General features: G+C 36.9%; 1 pseudogene; it reads left to right on the top strand.

The window, feature by feature from the left end:
* Positions 1-25,325, top strand: part of LOC143637788 (recQ-like DNA helicase BLM) — a 55,839-nt pseudogene that overhangs the window by 12,146 nt on the left and 18,368 nt on the right.

Genomic DNA, 25,325 nt, shown 5'->3' with positions numbered 1-25,325 from the left:
GGCTGGGGATGTGGCTCAAGCGGTAGCGCGCTCACCTGGCATGCATACAGCCCGGGTTCGATCCCTAGCACCACATACAAACAAAGATGTTGTGTCCGCCAAAAATTAAAAAATAAAATATTAAAATTTTCTCTCTCTCTCTCTCTCTCTCTCTCTCTCTCTCTCTCTCTCTCTCTTTAAAAAAAAAAGAATTCCTGTAAACATTTCACCCAGAAACCCTAAAGGAAAACATTTCACTCTGATTACTTTATCATTCTTTCTATTTTTTTCCTCAAACATTTGATTTAGAGTAAGTTGCAGGGCTAGAGATATAGCTTAGTTGGTAGAGTGCTTCCCTTACGTGCACAAGACATTGGGCTCAAACCCCAGCACCACCCAAAAAAAAAAAAAAAAAAAAAAAAAGATAGTAAGTTGCAGCCGGGCACAGTTTTGCACACCTATAACCCCAGTGGTTTGGGAGGCTGAGGCAGAAGGATTGAGAGTTCAAAGCCAGCCTCAGCAACGTAGCAAGGCACTAAGCAACTCAGTGAGACCCTGTCTCTAAATAAAATATCAAAAAAGAGCTGGGATGTGGTTAGGTGCCCCTGAATTCAATCCCTGGTACCAAAAAAAAAAAGTAAATTGCAGAGGTGGGGAGGGAAAAATAGAAGTTCATTGGATTAGACAAAGGGTAATGAAGGGAAGGGAGAAAAGATGGGTATAGGAAAGACAGTAGAATGAATCAGACGTGACTTTCCTATGTTCATATATGAATACATGACCAGTGAAACTCCAAATAATGTATAACCACAACAGTGGGAAGTTATACTTGATGTATGTATGTATGTATGAATGTATGTATACATGTCAGAATACGTTCTACTATCAAGAATATCTAAAAAGAACAAATTAAAAAAAAGCTGCAGACATAATATTCTTTTAACCCTAAATATTTTACTATGTATTTCCTAAATATAAGGAATTTTCTTATAAAACCTTAGAACAGTTATCAAAATCAAGACATGCACATTAGACCGGGAATGTAGCCCATGTGCTTAATATGTGCAAGGCCTTCAAGAAAAAATGAGGAAATATACATTCATACAGTATTATCACTTTAGTTTTAAACCTTCTTCTAGTTTCACACATTCTCCCCAATATTGCTGTCCTTTCTAGCAAAAGAAAACCCAAGATTACTCTCCTTTAATCTAAAGAATTTCTCTCTTTTGTCTTTCATGAATTTGACATTTTGAAATCTAAAGATTAGTTGTGTTTTGAGAACTGCCCCTAGGTTGAGTTATCTTGTGTTTCCTCATGATTAAATTTATGCCATTCACTGAGGCAGGGATAGCACAGATGTGACAGATTTTATGTGCCTATTGGGAGAGCTTTGATGTTGATCCATTCTATTACTGATGTTAGGTGACTGTTCACTTGGTTAAGGTGGCACCAGCCGGACTTCTCCATCATAGTTACTCCTCCCAGCCCTGCCCACCTTTGTAATTAGCAGATATCCTGTTATGGGATAGTTTGAGATTATGTATGTACCCTGCTAGACATCAAAGTTTTACCCACAAATCTTAGCATCCACTGATGACTCTTTCCAGGTCAGTTATTACTGTAATGGATGCCAAATTTTGATTTATAGTAGGTACTGTATCACAAGGAAAAGCTTTCCCTTTAATTGAACGTGTTTATTTCTATCAGTATGAATTCATGGATTCTTAATTTATTCAGTGGGTTACAATCAATTATCATTCTGTATTTTGACATTCTCTTTGTTCTAGATTTGACCAGTGAGAGTGCTCCATCAAGCTGGCTTCTATGTCCTCTTCCTGTGTCCCTTTCAAGATGTGGGTGCTGCATGTGCTTGTTGCTACTGGGATGTCATTTCTACTAGGCCTTGTCATGGACAAAGCTACAAAATACATACATACCTATATCTATATGTACAATATATACACACATGTGATTTTTTCCTCAAACAACATGCACAAACATAACACATATCTGTAACCCCATTAACAGTGTAAACATGTGTTGGACCATGTATTCAGGCAGAAAAATGTAACTTAATAAGTAAACTGTTGGCTAAACATGGGTGAATGTCTAAAATATCTGATTTGCTATTTTCTATTACTTCTGCTGTTCTCTTCATGAATTGAAATAACAGCCAATTTTATGTCAGGGTTTTAATACTGCTTAACTGTAATGGAACTTAGCAAAACTATTCAAGTGCTGTGTTTAAATGTCTCGTGTATTTCTGGGCCAGGTCTGTGCCAGTAACTGGCTGATTTCCACTCTGGAGAATCTGTATGAGAGGAAGCTCTTGGCACGTTTTGTTATTGATGAAGCCCATTGTGTGAGTCAGGTAAATACTGGGTTTTTTTTGTTTGTTTGTTTTTTGTATTTTGGGGGTTTTTTTGTTTTTTTTTTTTGCCAGTGGAGGGTGCCAGGTATTGAATTCCAGGCACACAATCACTGAGCCACTTCCCAAGAACTATTTTTTTTCTGCCTTTATTTTTTTTTTTTTTATAATATTTATTGTTGGTTGTTCAGAACATTACATAGTTCTTGATATATCATATTTCACATTTTGATTCAAGTGGGTTATGAACTCCCATTTTTACCCCGCATACAGATTGCAGAATCACATCGGTTACACATCTACTGATTTACATATTGCCATACTAGTGTCTGTTGTATTCTGCTGCCTTTCCTATCCTTTACTATCCCCCCTCCCCTCCCCTCTTCTCTCTCTACCCCATCTACTGTAATTCATTTCTCCCCCTTGTTTTTTTTTTCCCTTTCCCCTCACTTCCTCTTGTATGTAATTTTGTATAACCCTGAGTGTCTCCTTCCATTTCCATGCAATTTTCCTTCTCTCTCTCTTTCCCTCCCACCTCTCATCCCTGTTTAATGTTAATCTTCTTCTCATGCTCTTCGTCCCTACTCTGTTCTTAGTTACTCTCCTTATATCAAAGAAGACATTTGGCATTTGTTTTTTAGGGATTGGCTAGCTTCACTTAGCATAATCTGCTCTAATGCCATCCATTTCCCTGCAAATTCTATGATTTTGTCATTTTTTAATGCAGAGTAATACTCCATTGTGTATAATGCCACATTGTTTTTATCCATTCATCTGTTGAAGGGCATCTAGGTTTGTTCCACAGTCTTGCTATTGTGAATTGTGCTGCTATGAACATCGATGTAGCAGTGTCCCTGTAGTATGCTCTTTTTAGGTCTTTAGGGAATAGACCGAGAAGGCGAATAGCTGGGTCAAATGGTGGTTCCATTCCCAGCTTTCCAAAAAATCTCCATACTGCTTTCCAAATTGGCCGCACCAATTTGCAGTCCCTCCAGCAATGTACAAGTGTACTCTTTTCCCCACATCCTCGCCAGCACTTGTTGTTGTTTGCCTTCATAATGGCTGCCAATCTTACTGGAGTGAGATGGTATCTTAGGGTGGTTTTGATTTGCATTTCTCTGCTAGAGATGGTGAACATATTTTCATCCAGAACTATTTTTATAATTTATTTAGAGATAGGATCTCACTGATATGCTTAGCACCTTGTTTTTGCTGAGACTGACTTTGCACTCATGATCTTCCTGCCTCAGCCTCCTGAGCTGCTGGGATTACTGGCCTGCACCGCCGTGCCTGGCTTACATACTGTTTTTATGTTTTAGAAAATCATTAAATTTGTGCTACCAATAGTATATATTTGTATATCTTCAGAATTCGAGAAAACCCCACATTGAGTGAACTGTTGTACTATTTCATTGAAGAATAAAGTGATTCTTTATATTCACTAGTGTTCTTTTTATATAAAGAAAAGCTAAATAATCTGAAAAGCAGTATTTTTTTCAACTAGTGGGGACATGATTTTCGTCAAGATTACAAAAGAATGAATATGCTTCGTCAGAAGTTTCCTTCTGTTCCAGTAATGGCTCTTACTGCCACAGCAAATCCCAGAGTACAGAAAGATATCCTCACTCAGCTGAAGATTGTGAGGCCTCAGGTGTAAGTAACAACTTAAAGTCATATATTTTTAAAACCTTAGGGCAGTGGTTAGCAGAGTTTCTGCACATTAGAATCACCTGTGAAGCCCAAAGTCTCAGTACCCATGTTGTACCCAGACCAGCTAAATCAGAATATTTGGCTCTGGGATCCAAGGTGGGATTTGTTTTGTTTGTATTTTGGGTTTTTTGGTTCATTTGTTTAATCCTCAAGTGATTCCGATGTGCAACAGTTTGGCAACTAGGGCCTAAGGGCTTTTCTTCACTTACCAAAAGTAAAACTCTATCCCAACACCAACTCTGGAAATGGGGGTAATTTGCATGTTGCACCTATGGACCCTGGTGTATCCCAGTAATAAAGTACCTTTAACTTTGTCTTCATCTGAGCCACAACATACTTCTTGTTGCCATCAAATCCATAATTATTTAATAACCAAAGCCACTATAAAAATTATTCCAGCAAGGAGGAGTGGCGTATGCCTCTAATCCAAGCAATTTATGAGGCTGAGGCAGGAAGATTGCAAGTTTGAGGCCAGCCTCAGTGATGCCTAGACAACTTAGCAAGACTTGGTTTCAAAGTAAAAAGGTCTGGGGATGTGGCTCAGGAGTTAAATTATTCCTGTGTGTGGATTCAAGTTGTACTGGATTATTTTGTACTTCTACCTGAGTTTGATGAGTCATGCATTCTTCATTAGGTTCTTTCACTCAGCAAATATTTTATTTAAAATGTGTTTATGGTGCTGGGTTTAGTGTCGCCCTTCTGTAATCCCAGCAGCTCAGGAGGCTGAGGCAGAAGGATCGTAAGTTCAAAGCCAGACTGAGCAACTTAGCAAGGCTCTAAGCAACTTACTGAGACCCTATCTCAAAATAAAGGGTTGATGATGTGGCTCGGTGGTAAGTGACTCTGGGTTCAATCCCTGGTACCAAAAAGAAAAAAAGTGTTAAATATTTTTTCCTTCTAATTTGATAACATTGCTTTCAGTAAGGTATAGACATTAATGTGGAATGCCAAAAGAGGTAATGACAAAACAGAAAACAGCTTTTGTTCATTTGAAAATAGACAAATTGGACATGGTGGCACACATCTGTAATTTAGCTCCTTAGGGAGCCAAGACAAAAGGATCACTTGGGGTCATGAGTTTGAGATTCACCTGGGCAACATAGCAAGACCCTGTTTTTCAAAAAAGAAGATGGGGCTTTGGTGTGGCTCAGTGATAGAGTGTTTGCCTAGCATATGTGAGGCACTGGGTTCAGTTCTTAGCACTACATATAAATAAGTGAATAAAATAAATGTCAATCAATGTCTAAAATGTGTGTGTGTGTGTGTGTGTGTGTGTGTGTGTGTGTGTGTGGGTGTGTGTGTGTGTGTGTGTTGTGAGTGTATAACATTTTGATATGATGACATACTGCTACTCAAGAGACTGAGGCAGGAGGATTGCTTAAGCCCAGGAATTCAGGGCCAACCTGAGCAACATAGCATGACCTTCTCTCTTTAAAAAAAAGAAAAGACAGACCAGTTGGCTCTATCAATAGTGTAAGAAATAAAAATAACAACAATATCTCTCACAGAGTTAAGAGCAGAACTGAAAGTTCCATGTGAAGGATATGAAGTGGTTCATGAGATTAATATACCTGCAAGAGCCTTTGCAGATTAAACTGGCAGCTTCTAAATTATCTGATCAAAAACAGGTACCAAAGCAATTTGGATTTCTTCCAGCCTTTAAGTTATTTGGTTCCAGCCTAAAACATTTTGTTTCTAATACCACTTTTATATAGTACATAATACTGAAGGGCAAGAATTTTAGAGTCCTCAGAATTGTGTGTATGTGATCACAAAATTTGGAATTCAGTATTTTAATTTACTCTCACTTGAAGAGAAGTGTTTGTATAAAATTTTGGGGGTATTTTGCTCCCATAATTTCTATGTATTATAGACTATATTTAAGATATAGTTGAGATTCTTTATTAGACCATATGCTAGAAATTTTTTATATGCTGATCAATAACATTTTTTCTTTTCTTTTCTTTTTTGTACCAGGATTGAACCAAGGGGCACTTAACCACTGAGCCACATCTCTAGTCTTTTTATATTTTGTTTGTTTGTTTTTTGAGACAGAGTCTCACTAAGTTGTTTAGGGCCTTGCTAAATTACTGAGGCTAGCTTTGAACTTGCAGTCCTCCTGCCTCAACCTCCTGAGTTGCTGGGATTACAGGTATATGCCACCATACCTGGCATTTTTTTCTTTTTCTAAGAGGCACTATTTTTAAGCTCTTTCTACCTGATTATGACAAATGCAGTCTCTGGGTTTTCTTTTTTGTGGGGGCCATGGGCATTTTAAGCAAGTACTGTGCCACTAAGCTACATCCCCAACCCTGTTTTGTTTTGTTCATTTTTAATCAGTTACATAAACCAAGTTTTCAGCGCTATATAGGACAAGGGGGAGAGAAGAAGAAGAAATAGGGAAGAAAAAAAAGTTTGCTGTTTATTTGTCAGGTATTTTACACTTTTCTAATTTTTCTCTTTGAACTCATATTTTCCATTTATTTTCCCCCCACAGAATTTTTACTTACTCTGTCATTCTTAACTGTAAAAAAAAATTATATATATATATATATATATATATATATATATATATATATATATATATATATATATATATATATATAATTGTCTTCTAATTTTATGCCAGAATTTTCATCTGGTTTGAATTATTAAAATCATTAGTCATGCTGAACATAACGGATCACACCTGTAATCTCAGTGACTTGAGAGGCTGAGGCAGGAGGATTTTGCAAGTTCAAGGCCATCCTTGACAATTTACCCGACCCTGTCTCAAAATAAAAAGGACTGAGGATATAGCTCAGTTGTAATGCACCCCTAGGTTCAGTCCCTAGAGGTAAAATAAAATAAAATCATTCATCATACATAATTGATTGGATAACTTAAATATATTTTTAAGACAGTTCTTAAGGGCTGGGGTTGTGGCTCAGTAGTAGAGTGCTTGCTTGGCATGTGTGAGACACTGGGTTCGATTCTCAGCACCACATATAAATAAATAAAATACAGGTCCAATGACAACTAAAAAAAAATCTTAAGCATAAAGTTTGATTGAGAATATGTTTCCTAATGAGACAATATTTTTTTTTAATTTTCAGTTCACATATCTATGGATGAATTGAATAAGTTTTTATTTCTTATAAGGCTGAGAAATGTTGCTTACATAAACATGTGGATGGAAATGAAAGGCATTTTATGATAGCTCATCATGATGTCATCAAAAATTATTTCTAATGATCTTCCAGCTGACCACTCAGTTAGGTCTGTCAAACTTCGTGGGAGGCAAAAAGTTGGAAGCTATTGGGCAAAATAAGCAAAATCATTAGTTATTCACTTTACTTTTTCCAGTAAATATACCCTTTAAAAAGTCTTTACTAGGAACTATCTAATGGCTATTAAGTATTTTTGTCAATCTTTCAATAAAAACCCTCTACTTATATCTAATATATTTGAAAGAGGGAAATCAAAATCCTGTTGGTTTCAGTATACCTTATAAAATGTGGTTTGTTTTAATGCTTTTTTTTTAACTTCCCCTTCACTAGGAATTGAACCCAGGGATACTCTGCCACTGAACTGTATTCCCAGCCCTTTTGAAAAATTGAGACAGAGTGTCACTAAGTTGCTGAGGCTAGCCTCAAACTTGGAATCTTCCTCCCTGAGCCTCCCAAGTCACTGAGATTACATGATGTGCCACCATGCCTTGTGACACAATGGTTGATGTGCTGTTTTGTGTGTGTGTGTGTGCGCTTGCGCGCTCGCGCGCTAGGGGCTGAACCCAAGGCATTATATCTTCCAGGTAAATGCTGTACCACTGAACCACATCCCCAGCTGTAATATGCTTTTTATTTTTTGGTACTAGAGATTGAACCCAGGGGCACTTGGCGCTTAACCACTGAGTCACATCCCCATTCTTTTTTTTTTTTTTTTTCCCCCAGGTAAGGTCTCTCTAAGTTGAGCACTTGCCTACCATGCAAAAAATAAAATAAAGGTATTGTGTTCCATCTACAACTAAAAAATATATTTTTAAAAATAAAAATAAACAACAAATACAGGCATTCTGACCATCTGCAACTATCCAAAAACATTTTTTAATTTAATTCACATAAACTCTAAACAGCCCTATGACAACTGTCTCAGTTTCAAAAGCAACAACAGCTGAGCACAAGTTGACTGCATTTTCTCACACCTCACTTTCAAATGACACAAATTTGATACTCTGAACCTGATAATATTTAATTGCAACATTTAATACAATATAAACTTAGTCAAGATACAGTGGAATACAGATGGTTTTTAAAAAAATCTTTAATGTGATATAATTCACACATGATAAAATTCATCAATTTACAAGGTATAATTTAGTGGATTTTTTGTATGTTCACAAAATTTTGCACCCATCCCCACAATCTAAATTAACTTAATTGTATTTTCAATTATGTCACAAATGGAAAAAAAATTCAAATTATGTTCCAGATCTTTTTTTAATAATGGTTTTATTGAGATATAATGCACATATCTTACCATCCACATGTTTACAATCAATCTAGTAGCATGTGGTATATTTGGAATTGTGCAACATCACCACAGTTTTAAAACATTCTATCACCCCTCAAAAACACTGTTACCCACCAGGCACATTAGCACATGCCTGTAATCCCAGCTGCTCTGGAAGCTGAGACTTTTTTTGTAAATTCAAGGCCATCCCCAGCAACTAAGCGTGACAGTAAGCAACTTAGTGAGACCCTATCTGAAAAAAATTGAACTTGTAGGATTGCAAGTTCAAGGCCAGCCTCAGCAATTTAGCAAGGCCCTACACAACTGTTTTGAGACCTGTCCCAAAATAAAAAGGGGCTGGGTTAATCACCCTTGTGTTCAATCTCTGATACAAAAAAACCCATTACCCAAATGCAGTCCAATAACCTTGCCCCTCACATCTCCCTACCAGTCTTGGACAACCACTGATCTACCCTCTATGGGGAGATAGATGGTTTCTATAAACAGAATCACTCTATGTCATCTTTTGTGACTTTCTTCTTTTACTTAGCATAATATTTTCAAGGTTTGTTTCTAAATAATATTCTCTTGTATAGGTATATGACATTCTCTTCTGTCTATTTATCATTGATGGACATTAAGCTTATTTTTATGTTTTGACTATTATGAATAATGCTGTTATGAACATAAATGTACAAGTTCTTATGCAGACATGTGTTTTCATTTCTCTTGGGTATATTATATCCAGGAGTGGAATTGTTGGGTTCTATGATAACTCTGAGTTTTGCCTTTTTGTTTTGTTTGTTTGTTTGTTTGTTTGTTGCTAGGGATTAAAACCAGGGATCTTAAACCACTGAGATGCATCCCCAGTCTTTCATTTAGTTTTTTTATTTTGAGATAGGATCTTGCAAAGCTGCTGAGTGTCTCACTAAATTGCTGACACTGGCCTTGAACTTGTGGTCCTCCTACCTCAGCCTTCCAAGTTACTGAGATTACAGGCATGCACCACTGTGCCTGGCTGTGTGTTTCACCTGTTAAAGAAACTGCCATGCTGTTTTCTAGAGCACCTGTACCATTTTACATTCCCATTAGCAGAGTATGAGAATTCTGATTCCACATCCTTCTGAATATGTCTTCTTTACTTTTATTTTTATTGATTTTATTTTTTAAATACATGACAACGGAATGCATTACAATTCTTATTACACAGATAGAGCACAATTTTTCTTATCTTTGTATATAAAGTATGTTCACACCAGTTCTTGTCTTTATACATGTACTTTGTTTTTGTTTTTTGCATTGTAATTCTTATTACACATATATCACAATTTTTCATATCTCTGTTTATATATAAAGTAGGTTGACACCCAATTCGTGTCTTCAGACATGTACTTTGGATAATGAGGTCCATCACATTCCACCATCCTTGCTAATCCCTGGCCTCCTCCCTTTCCTTCCCTCCCCTCTTCCCTATCTAGAATTCATTTTCCTCCCATGTTCCCCCTACCTACCCCACTATGAGTCAGCTTCTTTAAATCAGAAAACATTCAGCATTTGTTTTATTGGGATTGGCTAACTTCACTTAGCATTATCTTCTCCAGCGCCATTTATTTACCTGTAAATGCCATGATTTTATTCTCTTTTATTGCTGAGTAATTTTCCATTGTGTATATATACCACATTTTTTTTATCCATTTATCCACTGAAGGGCATCTAGGTTGGCTCCACAGTTTAGCTATTGTGAATTGTGCTGCTATAAACATTGATGTGGCTGTGTCCCTATAGTATGCTGTTTTTAAATCCTTTGGGTATGGTCTGAGGAAAGGGATAGCTGGGTCAAATGGAAGTTCCTTTTCCAGATTTCCAAGGAATCTTTACACTGCTTTCCATATTGGCTGCACCAATTTGCAGTCCCACCAACAATGTATGAGTGTGCCTTTTTACCCACATCCTTGCCAACTCTTATTGTTGTTTGTCTTCATAATGGCTGCCATTCTGACTAGAGTGAGATGAAATTAAGAGTAGTTTTGATTTGCATTTCTCTGATTGCTAAAAATAATGAGCATTTTTTCATATATTTGTTGATTGATTGTATGTATATCCTCTTCTGAGACGTGTCTGTTCAGGTCCTTGGCCCGTTTGTTGATTGGATTTTTTTTGTGTGTGTGTGTGTGCTTAGCTTTTTTATTTATTTATTTTTTTTAAAGAGAGAGAGAGAGAAAGAGAATTTTTAATATTTATTTTTTAGTTTTTGGCGGACACAGCTTCTTTGTTTGTATGTGGTGCTGAAGATCGAACCCAGGCTGCACGCATGCCAGGCGAGCGCGCTACTGCTTGAGCCACATCCCCAGCCCTGGTGCTTAGCTTTTTGAGTTCTTTATATACCCTAGAGATTAGTGCTCTATCTGATGTGTGCTAGGTAAAGATTTGCTCCCAGGATGTAGGCTCTCTTAAACATGTTTTCATCTCTCCTTTTGACCCAAACTATTTTTAATATTTTACTAAATAAAACACTTTTCTGAGATAAAACTATTTTTAAGTGCAGAGAAAGTCATCATCACTTCAATATTCATATGGACAGGAATACTTGTACACCATAGTCCAAATCAGCTCAAATAAATTTTAAGATTTTTCTTCATCATTTGTATTTGTTGTAAGGCAGGTCTTTTATGCCATAATTTTATCTGGACTGCAGTTTCCTTTGCTGTAATAGCAACTGTAAATAATTGCCTATGAATAATGAAAACAGTCCTAGAAAGAGCTGAGGGTGTATGTAGCTCAATGGTGGAACACATGCTTAGCATCCCTGAGGATCTGGGTTTAATCCCCAGAACAACAACAAAAAAAAATAATAGCCAATGAATGTATCATTCTTTTATCTATCATCTTTTTTTTGCCAGTCTGCTACATAATCCTCTATCATTTGAAACACTAAAAGAATTCCAGCTGTTCTGTACATATAAATAAAAGCTGGTTTTGAATTATTGTTTAACGGTTAGTTTCACAAGTCACAAAGTGACAGTGGTCAGGGATAAAACAGCATCCAAAGGTGGAGATCATCTTTACTTCACTACTTTACTCTCAGTCTATTTGAAATCAGAACTCCAATGAGTGCCAAAATGCTTCATTTCCAATGTTATTCTTTACCCTTAACAGAAATAGGTAAAACGTAAAGACAGAAGACTCACAAGATTTCTGGTTCTTTGATTAAAGAAAATTTCACCCACATCTGTACTATATTTCATTTTGCTTTGTTTGGTGTCCTGGAGGTTTTTAACCTCCTGAAACAAGTCATGGTGGTAAAATTTAAAATGAGTAAAAAAGTGGGGTTGCTTGGTTTGTATTTCAGAATTGGGAGGACAGTTATAAAAGGGAAGACTGGAAAAGGATGAGCCTGCAAGATGTCTGGTCTGGAAAAGCATTCTCAGATCAGTCTTAACTGCATGTAAAAACTGAGGCTCCAGGGCTGGGGATGTGGCTCAAGTGGTAGCGCGCTCGCCTGGCATGCGTGCGGCCCGGGTTCGATCCTCAGCACCACATACAAACAAAGATGTTGTGCCTGCCGAAAAACTAAAGAATAAATATTAAGAAAAAAAAATTCTCTCTCACTCTCTCTCTCTCTCTCCACTAAAAAAAAAAAAAAAAAAAAAAAAAAAAAAAAAACACTGAGGCTCCAGGGCTGAGGCTGTAGCTCAGTGATAGAGAACTTGCCTCACACATGTGAGGCACCCTAGGGTTTAGTCCTCAGCACCACAGAGAGAGAGAGAGAGAGAGAGAGAGAGAGAGAGAGAGAGAGATTGTATCCATCTACAACTAAAAAATATTAAAACAAAACCTGAGGCTCCAGATGCTTTAAAATTATCTTTGCTCATTTACCCTTAGAAAGTCTTTGTGTACTCCTAGGAGAATGCATGCTTCAATTTTAGATCATGGATCTAAAATCATATTGGAATATGGTTCAGAACTCTGAAAGGAGGTCTAAGTTGAGGGCAAGAGTTGGGACTCATTGAAATAACATTTGGGTGCAGTTTAAAATAGACTGCTGGGCTGGGGATGTGTCTCAAGCGGTAGCGCGCTCATCTGGCATGCGTGCGGCCCGGGTTCGGTCCTCAGCACCACATACCAAAAAGATGTTGTATCTGCCGATAACTAAAAAAAATAAAGAAATATTAAAACAAAAAAAAGATTTAAAAAATAAATAAATAAAATAAAATAGACTGCTGAAGGAGATATTGCAAAAAAGAAGAGAGCCAGGCATTGCAGGGTGGGAGGTGATTCTCACTTCAGGAGTAAGCATAAGGAGAAGAAGATGGAGAAGTCAGAGACATAAGTGTTGAAATTCCCACAGAAGGTGAAGTCATGAGTGCTAATAGAGGGTTTTCTGTAAGGCTAGCCAACAAGGTGGAGTAGGGAGAGATCAGAGAGAATAAGGCCTAAAGCAACCCCTACAAATGCCAAAAGTATTGCTGGCCAGGCACAGTGGCATCCACCTAAAATCCCAGCAACTCAGGATGCTGAGGCAGGAGAATTGCAAGTTCCAAAGCCAGCCTCAGCAACTTAGCAAGGCCTGTCTCAAAATAAAATTAAAAAGAGCTAGGGATGTGGCTCAGTAGTTAAATGCCTCTGGGTTCAATCCCTGGTATCAAAAAAAGAAAGAAGGAAAAGTCAGCATGAAAGTGATGAGAATTGAAATTCAGTTTGTGGTTAGTTGGTTGGAGATATAAGTATCTTCTGAGAAATTTGCCTTAGGAAGAAAAGCAAAAGGAGAAATATAAGAGAGAAGGTAATGGAAAGAATGAGCTCCCTAAGGAAGCATGAGGGAGCAAATGCGGTGCCAAGAGTGGTAGGCCAGAAAAGAAGGAGCACTGGTGTCAGCCAGCCATGTTCCCTTTGGGATCCAGAGCTCCTTCTGTTGCCCTGCAATTAACATTTCATATAAGTGCATGAAGGTTATTTAGCATAAGTCAAAATTTAGGAACATTGGTAGCCTAAAAGTGTGTATTTCCTCTGTAATTTTCTTAATCACTTCAATATTTTTTTAATATTTATTTTTTAGGTGTAGATGGACATAACACAATACCTTTTATTTTTATGTGGTGCTGAGGATGGAACCTGGGTCCCACCCATGCTAGGCAAGTGCTCTACCACTGACCACAATCCCAGCCCCACTTCAATGTTTTTTTAATTATCATCTCCATTTTTTGTCAGCCTCACCTTGGAGACTGGGCTTCTGACTTATCTTATGTTTCTCCATGTGTCTGACTTTGTGCGTGTACACATGTTGGGGGATTGAACCGAGGGCTTTGAGCATACTAAGCCTTTGCTATACCACTGAGGTACACTCCCACACTCCCACTCAGGTACACTCCTCTTCTATAATCCTAATTTTTTATCATCTAATGCCATAGAGCTTCCTTCCTTATCACTATTCTTTCTCCCTACTCCTGGTACTGGAGATTAAATCCGGGGCACTTTACTACTGAGCTACATCCTTAACCCGTTTTATATTTGAGATGTGGTCTCACTAAGTTGCCCAGGCTGGCCTAGAATTTGAGACTCTCCTGCCTCACTCTCCTGAATTGCTGGGATTGCAAGTGTGTGCCACCACACTCACCAACCATTCTTTTCTTTAACCTTTAATCTAACCTCCATTTCAGTGTTCTGTTATATAAGCTTCCAGTGGTAGTATTCACCTTAAGACAAACTGATAATTAGGCTTGGAATGTGGAAAATCAATATTTAATTTTTGAAGATGTTGGCCTTTGTTCATGCTAACTGAACAGAATATCATAGGCTAGGTAGCAGAGATAAGAGAAATTTATTTCTCATTGCTCTGTAGGTTGGGGAGTCCAGGATCAGTGTACTAGCAGATCCCATCTGGTGTGGTCCCTCTTTCTGGTTTGCAGATGATACTTTTCTCATTATAGCCACACCTAAAACTAGTGAGGTCTCTACTTTTATAAGGGCTCTTGTCTCATTCATGGTTTCACCCTCATAACCTAATTCTCTCCCAAATGCCCCATCTTCTAATAACATCTCATCTGGGTTAATGATTTTGAGGTATACTTTCAGTTCATGCCAATGGCTAGATCTATATTTTTCATAACAACTAAATTTTGTGTTTGGCATTTCTTTTAGGTTCAGCATGAGCTTTAACAGACATAATCTGAAATACTATGTATTACCAAAAAAAACTAAAAAGGTAGCATTTGATTGCTTAGAATGGATCCGAAAACATCACCCATGTGAGTACAGTTATGTGATATCTAAAAGTAATAGGTGTCTCTTTAGTACCACAATAGAATACATAAAATAGCAAATTAAACATTTCTTTTTGTTTAATGATGATACTTAACTTGTTATTTATAGACCAGAATATTGTAACTCTTTCAATTCTAGAATTTATGAAATTTCATTTGGTTAGATAACAATAAACTTTAACAAAAAAATATATTAAATATTTCCTCCTACACACTTATATTATCATTTTGGTTTCAGTGCTTTCTATGGCTTCTATCAGTGTATGAATATAATTCTTTATTGTAGTGCCTTCTCCCAAATGTGTTTGCCTTTGAGTTATATTAAATAAAATGAGATTCTGAAGTTCATAACAGTTTGCTCCATTTTTGTTTTTTAAGTTATAAAAGGCGGGGCTGGGGATGTGGCTCAAGTGGTAGCACGCTCGCCTGGCATACGTGTGACCCAGGTTCAATCCTCAGCACCACATACAAAGATGTTGTGCCCACCAAAAACTAAAAAATAAATGTTAAAAAATTTTCTCTCTCTCTCTCTCTCTCTCTCTCTCTCTCTCTCTTTCTCTCTCTTTGTCTCTCACTCTCTCTTTAAAAAAAAGAGTTTAAAAAAAGTTATAAAAGGCATTTTTGCATGCCTTTTATAACTCAGAAAACACTTTTTTTTAAGATGTTATAGGTCAATTTATCTTTTTTCTTAGAAAACACTTGATACAGGGAGTGGGGCTATAGCTCAATGGCAGAGCACTTGCCTCGCATGTGTGAAGCACTTTTTCGATCCTCAGCACCACATAAAAATTAAATTAATAAATAATGATATTGACATAAAAGGAAAAAAACACTTGATACAGTATATTTTATTTCACAACCTTATTCCCATAATGTTTCCCATTAAAATCTTTTTAATTTTTAAATTATAAACAAAACTTTTGGTGTGAGTCCATATATCACTTTATTTCCTAGGTTAGTTTCCTAGAAGGAAACTGGGTCAAAGGTATATATCTTTTTTTTTTTAATTTGTTCTACATGACAGCAGAGTGCTTTTCAATTCACAGAATACAAATGGAGCACAGTTTTTATTTCTCTGGTTGTACACACAATAGAATCACATCATTTGTGTCTTCATGTACCAAGGGTAATAATGTCCATCTCATTCTACCATCTTTCCTACTCCCATTTCCCCTCCCTTTTCCACCCTCTCCTTTAGCCTATCCAAAGTTCCTCCATTCCTCCTCTCTCTTCCCACACCCCCATTATGGATCAGCATCCACTTATCAGAAAAAACATTCGGCCTTTGGATTTGGGGGATTGGCTTACTTCACTTAGCATAATATTCTCCAACTCTATCCATTTACCTGCAAATGCCTTAATTTTATTCTCTTTTATTGCTGAGTAATATTTAGTTGTGTATATATACCACAGTTTCTTTATCTATTTATCTATCTTTTTATATTTATTTTTTAGTTGTAATTGAATACAATAACTTTATTTTATTTATTTTTTATGTGGTGCTGAGAATCAAACCCAGGACCTCACACATGGTAGGTAAGCACTGTACCTCTGAGCCACAAACCCAGCCCTATCCATCTACTGAAGGTTGGTTCCACAATTTAGCTATTGTGAATTGTGCTGCTATGAACATTCATGTGGCTGCATCACTGTAGTTTGTTGGTCAGAGGTATTTTTAAGACTCTTTGATAAATATTGTCATGTGTTTTCTATAAGCTTGTATAAGGGAGCTTTCCCATTTTAGAGCCAGTGTGAAATAGAGCCTAGGATTAATCCAGGTTCATCTCATAAGGCATTAGCAGGGATAGAATTAAAAGTTGCATTTTGGGCTGGGGTTGTGGCTCAGTGGTAGAGCGCTCATGTAACATGTGTGAGGCACTGGATTCAATCCTCAGCACCACATAAAAAAATAAGAAAATAAAGGTATTGTGTCCATCTGCAACTAAAAAAAAAAAAAAAATTAAGTCGCAACTTATTTCTTTGTATGAATTTTTTTCCTGAGTTATTCTGTGTGATCATCCTGTGTTCTAAGTGCACTACAGAAATCTGTTTATGTTTCTTAACATTTCTAAAAACATAGTGTAAATCGTATTGTTATTTATATTAAAAGTCCTCACTTCTCACAATCGGTTTGGTTTCTTGACAGATGACTCAGGGATAATCTACTGCCTCTCCAGGAGGGAATGTGCCACAATGGCTGACACTTTACAGAAGAATGGTCTTGCTGCTCTTGCTTATCATGCTGGCCTCAGTGATTCTGCCAGAGATGAAGTGCAACACAAGTGGATTAATCAGGATGGCTGCCAGGTAACTTTTTTTTTAATAAACAAACAAAAGGAATAATATTTTCTGGTATATTAGCAAACTTGTGCATGTAGAATGCAAATTGTTTTTATCTTAAAGATAGAAAACATCAAAATAAGACTGAGAAGGAGCCAGACATGTTGGCTCACACCTATAATCCCAGCAGCTCAAGAGGCTAAGGCAGGAGAATCACAAGTTTGAGGCCAGCCTCAGCAATTTAGCAAGGCTCTGAGCAACTTTGTATGACCCTATCTCAAAATAAAAATAAAAAGGATGCCAGGCGTGGTGACACATACCTCTAATCCCAGCAGCTCAGGAGGCTGAGACAGGGGAGTCGCAGGTTCAAAGCCAGCCTCAGCAACTTAGTGAAGTTGTAAACAACCTAATGAGACCCTGTCTCAAAATAAAAATTTTATAAAGAGCTAGGGAAGGGCTGGGGATGTGGCTCAAGCGGTAGCGCGCTTGCCTGGCATGCGTGAGGCCCGGGTTCGATCCTCAGCACCACATACAAACAAAGATGTTGTGTCCACCGAGAACTAAAAAATAAATTTAAAAAAAAAAAGATTTAAAAAAAGGGGGGGGGCGGCTGGGGAAGTGGTTCAGTGGTTAAGCACCCTTGAGTTCAATCCCTGGTACCAATATATAAATAAATAAATAGGGCTGCAGATGTGGCCCAGTGATTAAGAATCTCTGGGTTAGATGTCTGGTACAAAAAAAAAAAAAAAAAAAAAAAAAAAAAACAAAAAACTGAGAAGCAATCAGGGATATAGTCAATAACTTTAACTTGAGAATGTTAGAGGGAATAAAAGACAAAAATTGAGGGAGAAAAAATTTTTAAATGTGATATATTAGCAACAAGGAATAGGGATCCAGCCTAAGAATATTAAATGTAGAGCCATACTGCTGCAGCCCTTCAGCACCATCAGAGTTCTGCATCCCAAATATAGGATCCACCCAGTGACAAACCTGACTGGCTAGAAATTGGGCTTATTTTGTCTACCATGGCTTCCTGTGATTCTATCTTACCAAACAACATAATGAAGATGATTTAGAGTATAAAGGTGACTCAGGAGACTGAGGCAGGAAGATCACAGGTTCAAGGTCAGCCTCAGCAACTTAGCAGGGCCCTAAGCAACACAGTGAGACCCTATCTCAAAATAAAAATAAAAGGGCTAGGGGATTTACCTCAGTGGTAAAGTATCTCTGGGTTCAAACCCCAGTACCACAAAAAAAGGTGGCAGGGGAGAAATAGAAATCAAAAATATCAAAAACAGGAGGACAGTCTTCAGAATCAGAAGAGGGAAGAGTAGCTGGGCATGGTGGCTCATGCCTTTAATCTCTTGGGAGGCTGAATCTGGAGGGTTGCAAACTCAGACCAGCATGGGCAACTTAGTGAGACCCTGTCAAAAATTAAAAATAGAATAAAAGTCTAGAGCGCTATTGGGCTCAGTCCCCAATACGGGGCGGGGGGGGGCGGGGGAGACTTGGACAAAAGTATTTCATACCCAGCTCACTGTCATATATGTTGAAAACAATAAAGGCATTTTCAGATATGTAAAAAGTTTAGAAAAACTGGTTTGTCTTCACTGAAATAATTACACATTTCAGTTTTTTTCTTTGTATAAACTTTTTCTAAAGTTTGCATGGAAGACAGTCAAATGAAAAAAACTAAAAGAATTTGAAAAAAAAATAGCACATTACTGGTTTGTAGTACATTATATATAGATGAGTGGAACAGAAATCCAGAAATAGACTGAAAGATTTGAACAAACAATAAATGACAAGGGAGGAATTAAAAATTGGTGAGATCTATACTGGAGTGGTGACATGCTTCTATAATCCAGCAACTCAGGAAGCTGAGGCTGAAGGATTGCAAATTCAAGGGCAGACTGGGCAACTTAGACCCTGTCTAAAGCAGGGGATCAAATCCAGCACCTCACACATGCTAGGCAAACACTCTACCACTGAGCCACAACCTCAGCCCTAATTTTTAAAAATAAATAAAAATAGCTGAGGGGGACTAAGATTATGGCTCAGTGGTAGAGCACTCGCCTAGCACTCACAGTGCCCTGGGTTTGATCCTCAGCACCACACAAAAATAAATGAATGGAATAAAGGTATTGTCCAACTAAAAAAATAAACATAAAAAAATAGCTGAGAATATAGCTACGTGGTAGAGCACCACTGGGTTCATCCCCAATATAGGGGAAAAAAGAATAAAAATAAAATTTAGTGTTTTTCTTTGAAAAGAATGAATGTAGCCTGGGGCGGGGTTGTAGCTCAGTGGTAGAGAGCTTGCCTCGCATGAGTGAGGCAGTGTGTTCAATCCTCAGCACCACATAAAAATAAATAAATAAAATAAAGATATTGTGTCCATCTACAATTAAAAATTTTTTTAAAAAGAATGAATCTAGCCTGAAGTTTAAAAACAACACCAAAATAAGGAAGGAAGTGTAATATGTCAAAGCCAGTTTCCTAGTTAAAGAAATAAGAGCTTTCAGAAAGAGTCAGCATCACTGTGGCCTCACTCAGAGCCTTCAGGATGTGCTTCATAGCCATGTGCCCTCCTCGCAGTAGGAGAATCACCAGGCTTCGAGGTAAACGACATTTGCAGAGCTTTGGGCAGGCACATCTCACTGCGCAACTTCCCCGCCTGCTCTCCGTCACCAGAGGACACAATAGATTTTCACTTTTTGAGGAGATTTCCTTTTGATCAAAGTACCATAAGTTAGATGGATAACTAACCTAGAGTGCAGGCCACTGCCATTTCCAATGTTGATAAATGTGCCCATTTTCTGTCCACATACCCCATAGCTTACAGTTCCTTTCTGGTACCCACAGTTACTAAAATCATGTCATTAGCCTCAGTCTGGCTGCCAGATATTTTCATTGCTTTTGAAATACTGTTCTTGCAGTAGCAATTCATTTTTTTAAGTGCTAAAAAAAGACTTACAGCTTTATTTGTATAATGTAATTTTGCCTGGAGATATAGCATTTTGGTCTGGGTTAAATAGGTCCTAAATTTGCAACTGAAATGGATATTCTTGAAAACTGATTTGTCAACCTCCTAAAATTTAACCATCACCTTGCTTCCAGTAAGTGATTTGTATGGGCCAAGAGCCATAGACCCTGGCCTTTTTTTTTTCCTTTTTTCCCCTCCTGTATAAGCTGCTCCGACTTTTATCCATATGAGATTTAATTAAAATTTCACAACCTTGACTTTGAAATCAACTGATGAATAAAAAGAGTCAGCGTATGTTTCAGCTGGTGACACAGGTAAAACTGAAGGTGAGAGCACTATTGTCCTGAATAATCAAGGAGCTAGCAGCAATGACCTCTGAGAGCCAGAGCCCTGGGAACAGCCTGGAGCCCCTGATGATAGTATTACTTATGTACACAGGCCTGGATATCATGGCAATATGAACAGAACCCCCACACACCTCCATATCAGAAACAAAACAAACACTGACAAGACATTGAAGAGCTAATGAGTGCAATTAATCTCTCATGTAGTGAAACCAACTCACATAAGAAAGTGCCAACCACACTAAGCTTCTCTTACTCTTCATGGGCTTAATAAAATTGCAAGTTATCAATATGAAAATCTTGTCTTAGTCATGCTAAATCGTGGAACCAAGTTAAGACATAAGTTTGTCAAGTAGAGTGCATTTTAAAGTAAAATAAGGGATAGAGCTTTCAGAAACATCCATTATTAAAATGTTCCTTTAAATGCATTATGAATCTAATGGGCCTTTGCTTTACATCAGGTTATCTGTGCAACAATTGCATTTGGAATGGGGATTGACAAACCTGATGTGCGATTTGTGATTCATGCATCTTTTCCTAAATCTGTGGAAGGTTACTGCCAGGAATCCGGCAGAGCTGGACGAAATGGAGAAATATCTCACTGCCTGCTTTTCTATACCTATCATGATGTGACCAGACTGAAGAGGCTTATAATGAGTAAGCTGAGCTCTACTAGAGACATTCTGTCATGTTCTGTCATGTCATGAGATTAATCACTCCTACTATTGTGGTACTTTGGGTCCAGTTTTCCTTAAATAATCATGGAGAAATAGAGGTATTTATATAAATTGAAATTTTATTTTAGTTCACTTTTATTGTAAAAGTAATACATGCTTATTATGTAAAATGTCACAGACATGTGTAAGGCAGGAAATTGCTAAATCATGCCTGTGGTCTTGTCTCAAGAAACAACTTGAATTGTTGATTTCTTTTGTATCCTTCTAGACCCAATTTTTTCATTTAAACTTGCATGTAAACATATTTCAAAGAAAGATAAAAAGGAGAAAATAATAAACTCTCATGAACTACCATCCAGTTTAAGAAATAAAACAAAACCAAGTATTGTGGCACGTAACTATAGCCCTAGCTACCAAGAAAGCCAAGGCAGGAGGATCACTTGAGCTCAGGAGTTGAGGCCAGCCTACACCACATAGTGAGAGATTCTCTCAAAAAAGCGGGGGGGGGGGGTGAGTACAACCAATAGTCTCCTAGATATCCCTCTCCTCTCTCATCCCTCCTCCCCCATTAAAGGCAGGCAACATCTTGTATTTGTGTTTACCTTTCCCAGATGCTTGTATTTTAAAATATAAATGGAATTACATTATACATTCTCTCACGTGCGCGCGCACACACACACACACATATATGTATGTATGTATATGTATAAAGATATATATAAATATGTCCTTTTTTCAGTCAATACTAGATTGTAATTATCCCTAGAATTAATATGAATAAATTAGCTACATAGAATTCCATAGTCTGGTAATTTCATGTTTATTAAGCCAGTCTCCTCTTATTAGATATTTAGATTATTTCTTGTTTTTTACTGCTGTCAACAATGCAGTATTGAATACCCTCGTACTGATATCTTTAGGCATTTTTGCAGTTATTTATGTAGGAAATATTTCTAGACCAAGTCTTTCTTGGGTCAAAATAAATACATATTTTAGAATTTTATTATATCCTGGGCCTATCTTTATACTCAGATGTGATAATTGAATATATTTTGTAAATATCTATTTTTAAGATCACTTTCTCACTCTGGCAGAGATACTCAGCATGGTACATGCTATGCACTGTGTCAAAATCTATATCATCTTACCTTATTTACCCATAACAACTAGCTTTTTTTGGTATCAGGGATTAAACCCAGGGGTGCTTAACCACTGAGCTACATCCCCAGCCATTTTTATATTGTTTTGAGGCAGGATCTCTCTAAGGTGCTTAGGGCCTTGCTAAGTTGCTGAGACTGTCCTTGAATTTGTCATCCTCTTGCCTTGGCCTCCTGAACTGCTGGGATTATAAGCAACATCTAACTTTTTAGGTAGAGCTACTCATGAGAAAACCAAGCTTCAGAAAGATTTTTTGACTTGCCCCCAAGGTCTCTGAGGCAGTAGCCAAAATAGTAGGAGCAGTGGGAGTAGTGGCTGTGGTGCAGGGATGGTAATTGTTGTAGATAATATACTGTTAGCACTTGCCACATGCTATTTTAAATGCTTTACACATATCAATTCATTTTTTTTTCTCACAACAACCTTAAAAGATAAGACTATTTTCTCATTATACAGAGAAGAAAAATGAGATACAGAACTAATAAATGCAGAACCCTAACTAAGCACGTTTTCATCTGATGCCAAAGTTCAAGATTCTTACACTATACCAAAATGGGTATTAACCCAAAAAAATCCCTTGTTTACACTTGGTTTGCCCACTTGTATTTTTAGACAAAACCCGTACAGTCTCCTACTTGTGATAGATTAAATGATAATTTTTCGATTTTGCAATGGTATGAAAGCTATATAAATTATTTACAATGGGTTTATCAAGATGTGACCTCTTCATAAGTCAGGGAGCATCTATATTGTTAAATTCAAATAGTTTAGTATAAATATTTAAATTGTAATTATTTTGACTCATAATTAGGACTTAAATTATTTGAAATATTATTTAATATTAAATATTAAATTATTTGAAGAATAATACTAATAAACTGGAAGAAATCAGATTTATTTTTTAGTTCTAGTTGGACACAGTATCTTCACTTTTTTTTTTTTTTTATGTGTCATGTGGTGCTGAGAATCAAACCTAGTGCCTCATACCTGCTAGGCGAGCACACTACCACTTGAGCCACATCCCCAGCCCAAGAAATCTGATTTTTATTTTATTCTTAAGTAACTATATCACTTACTAATGGAAAGTATGTACTTGCTGTTTTTAAATTTTAGAATCAAATTGAGCACTACCACTCTCATTTTCTGTTTCACATTCATTTTCTTGAGTCAGGGATTTGACTTAGTGGCAGAACATTTGCCTAGCATGCATAAGGCCCTTGGTTCTGTCCTCAGCCCAGCATGGAGACAAAGAAAAACAAGATAACATTCATTTTTCTTGAGGTACTTGTTTTTATTAGAGCAACTGTCAAATTTTTAGCTTCACAAAGATAATGATGTTATTGGAAAAAGTAAAGCAGAATCTAATGTTAAAACCATGAAGTACCTCAAATTGTTTGTGTGGTATTCGACAATGTCAGTTGTTGTTGTTTGCCTTAAATTTAAAATAACCTACACCTAAGAGTTCACTACAGCACTCCAGGCTTCATTGCACAATGGTTTTGTTACATGTGGTGTTAGGAATTGAACCTGGGTCCTTGTGCACTCTGGACCAAAGCTCTGCCATTGAACTACACCTCTAGTCCTCGGCATATAGTTGTGGAGCCACTGGCTTAACTGCTTAGACCTCACAGACTCAAGAAGGTGTACAACCCACTGCCATAGTTCTATGCCATGCTTTCTTTGGATATTAACTTGAGTACATGCCTATCTGATAATATAGGAAATATAAGTCTAGCCTTCATCATTGGAAATAATGAAAATTTGAAAAAAAATCTTTCCATTTCAGGGTCTGAGGATATGGTTCAGTGGTAAGAACACGGACACCCTGTGTTCAGTCTCCACCACCAAAAAATTTTTTTAATTTGAAAACAAAAATCTAAAATGTAATTCTATAAAATTAAATTGAAATCTTGAGATAAACATAAATCTCAGTTAATTGTAATAAGAAACTGTTATACTAATAGAATGCCAATAATAACAATTTTCTTATTTAGTATTAAAGTTCTATAATTCTAAGTATTTCTGTGCTATTCTTTACATTTCTAATGTAATAAGTATGTTTTACTATGCTTTTCATCCCTTTTAGTGGAAAAAGATGGAAACCATCATACAAGAGAGACTCATTTCAATAATTTGTATAGCATGGTACATTACTGTGAAAATATAACAGAATGCAGGAGAATACAGCTTTTAGCTTACTTCGGAGAAAATGGATTTAACCCTGATTTTTGTAAGAAATACCCGGATGTTTCTTGTGATAACTGCTGTAAAACAAAGGTAAAATGAGTTATTGTTTAGTTTAGTTTTGTTTTTAATTCTTTAATAATTAAGGAAATTGCCAGCTTTTTTTTTTCTTTTTTTTCTCTTAAAACTTAAAAAAGGAAACACAAGTTAGATCCCAGAATATGGGCCACAAAAGACAAGAGAAAGGGCTTGTCCTCCATATCATAATTAGGAAAAGAAAAATTCTTTATATACACACACATATTATATTATATTATATTTATTTTTTAGTTGTAATTGGACACAATACCTTTATTTTATTTATTTATTTTTATGTGGTGCTAAGGATTGTACCCAGGGCCTCCCACATGCTAGGCAAGCACTCTACCACTGAGCCACAACCCTAGCCCTCTTAAAATATTTTATAGAATATCATTTTTTAGAATTAGAAGACTATTAAGAAAATATACTAGACATCCACCTGTTCAAAATATTGAGGTTACATATGTGCACTGATATTTACAGAATATTTTAGAAATATCATTAATTCATAAACATGCCAAATGATCTAACATGGGCAGGTAGAATATTTTAAATCAACAATAACCTATATTTAAAGATCTCAGTCAGTTGGAAGACACACACCTGTAATCCCAGCTACTTGGGAGGCTGAGGCAGGCAACTTAGTGAGACCCTGCCTCAAAATAAAATTTTAAAATGCACCCGGCTATAGCATAGTTGTAGAGCACTTGCCTAGCATGTGTGATGTCCTGGTTTCAACCTCCAGTCCACAAAAAATACAATTAAAAAAAAAATCTTGAAAGAGTAGCATTAGTAGGTACTGTGTTT

Source organism: Callospermophilus lateralis, unplaced genomic scaffold (genome assembly GCF_048772815.1).
Source record: "Callospermophilus lateralis isolate mCalLat2 unplaced genomic scaffold, mCalLat2.hap1 Scaffold_289, whole genome shotgun sequence".
NCBI classification, from domain to species: domain Eukaryota; kingdom Metazoa; phylum Chordata; class Mammalia; order Rodentia; family Sciuridae; genus Callospermophilus; species Callospermophilus lateralis.
This window is presented reverse-complemented; position numbering and strand designations above follow the sequence as displayed.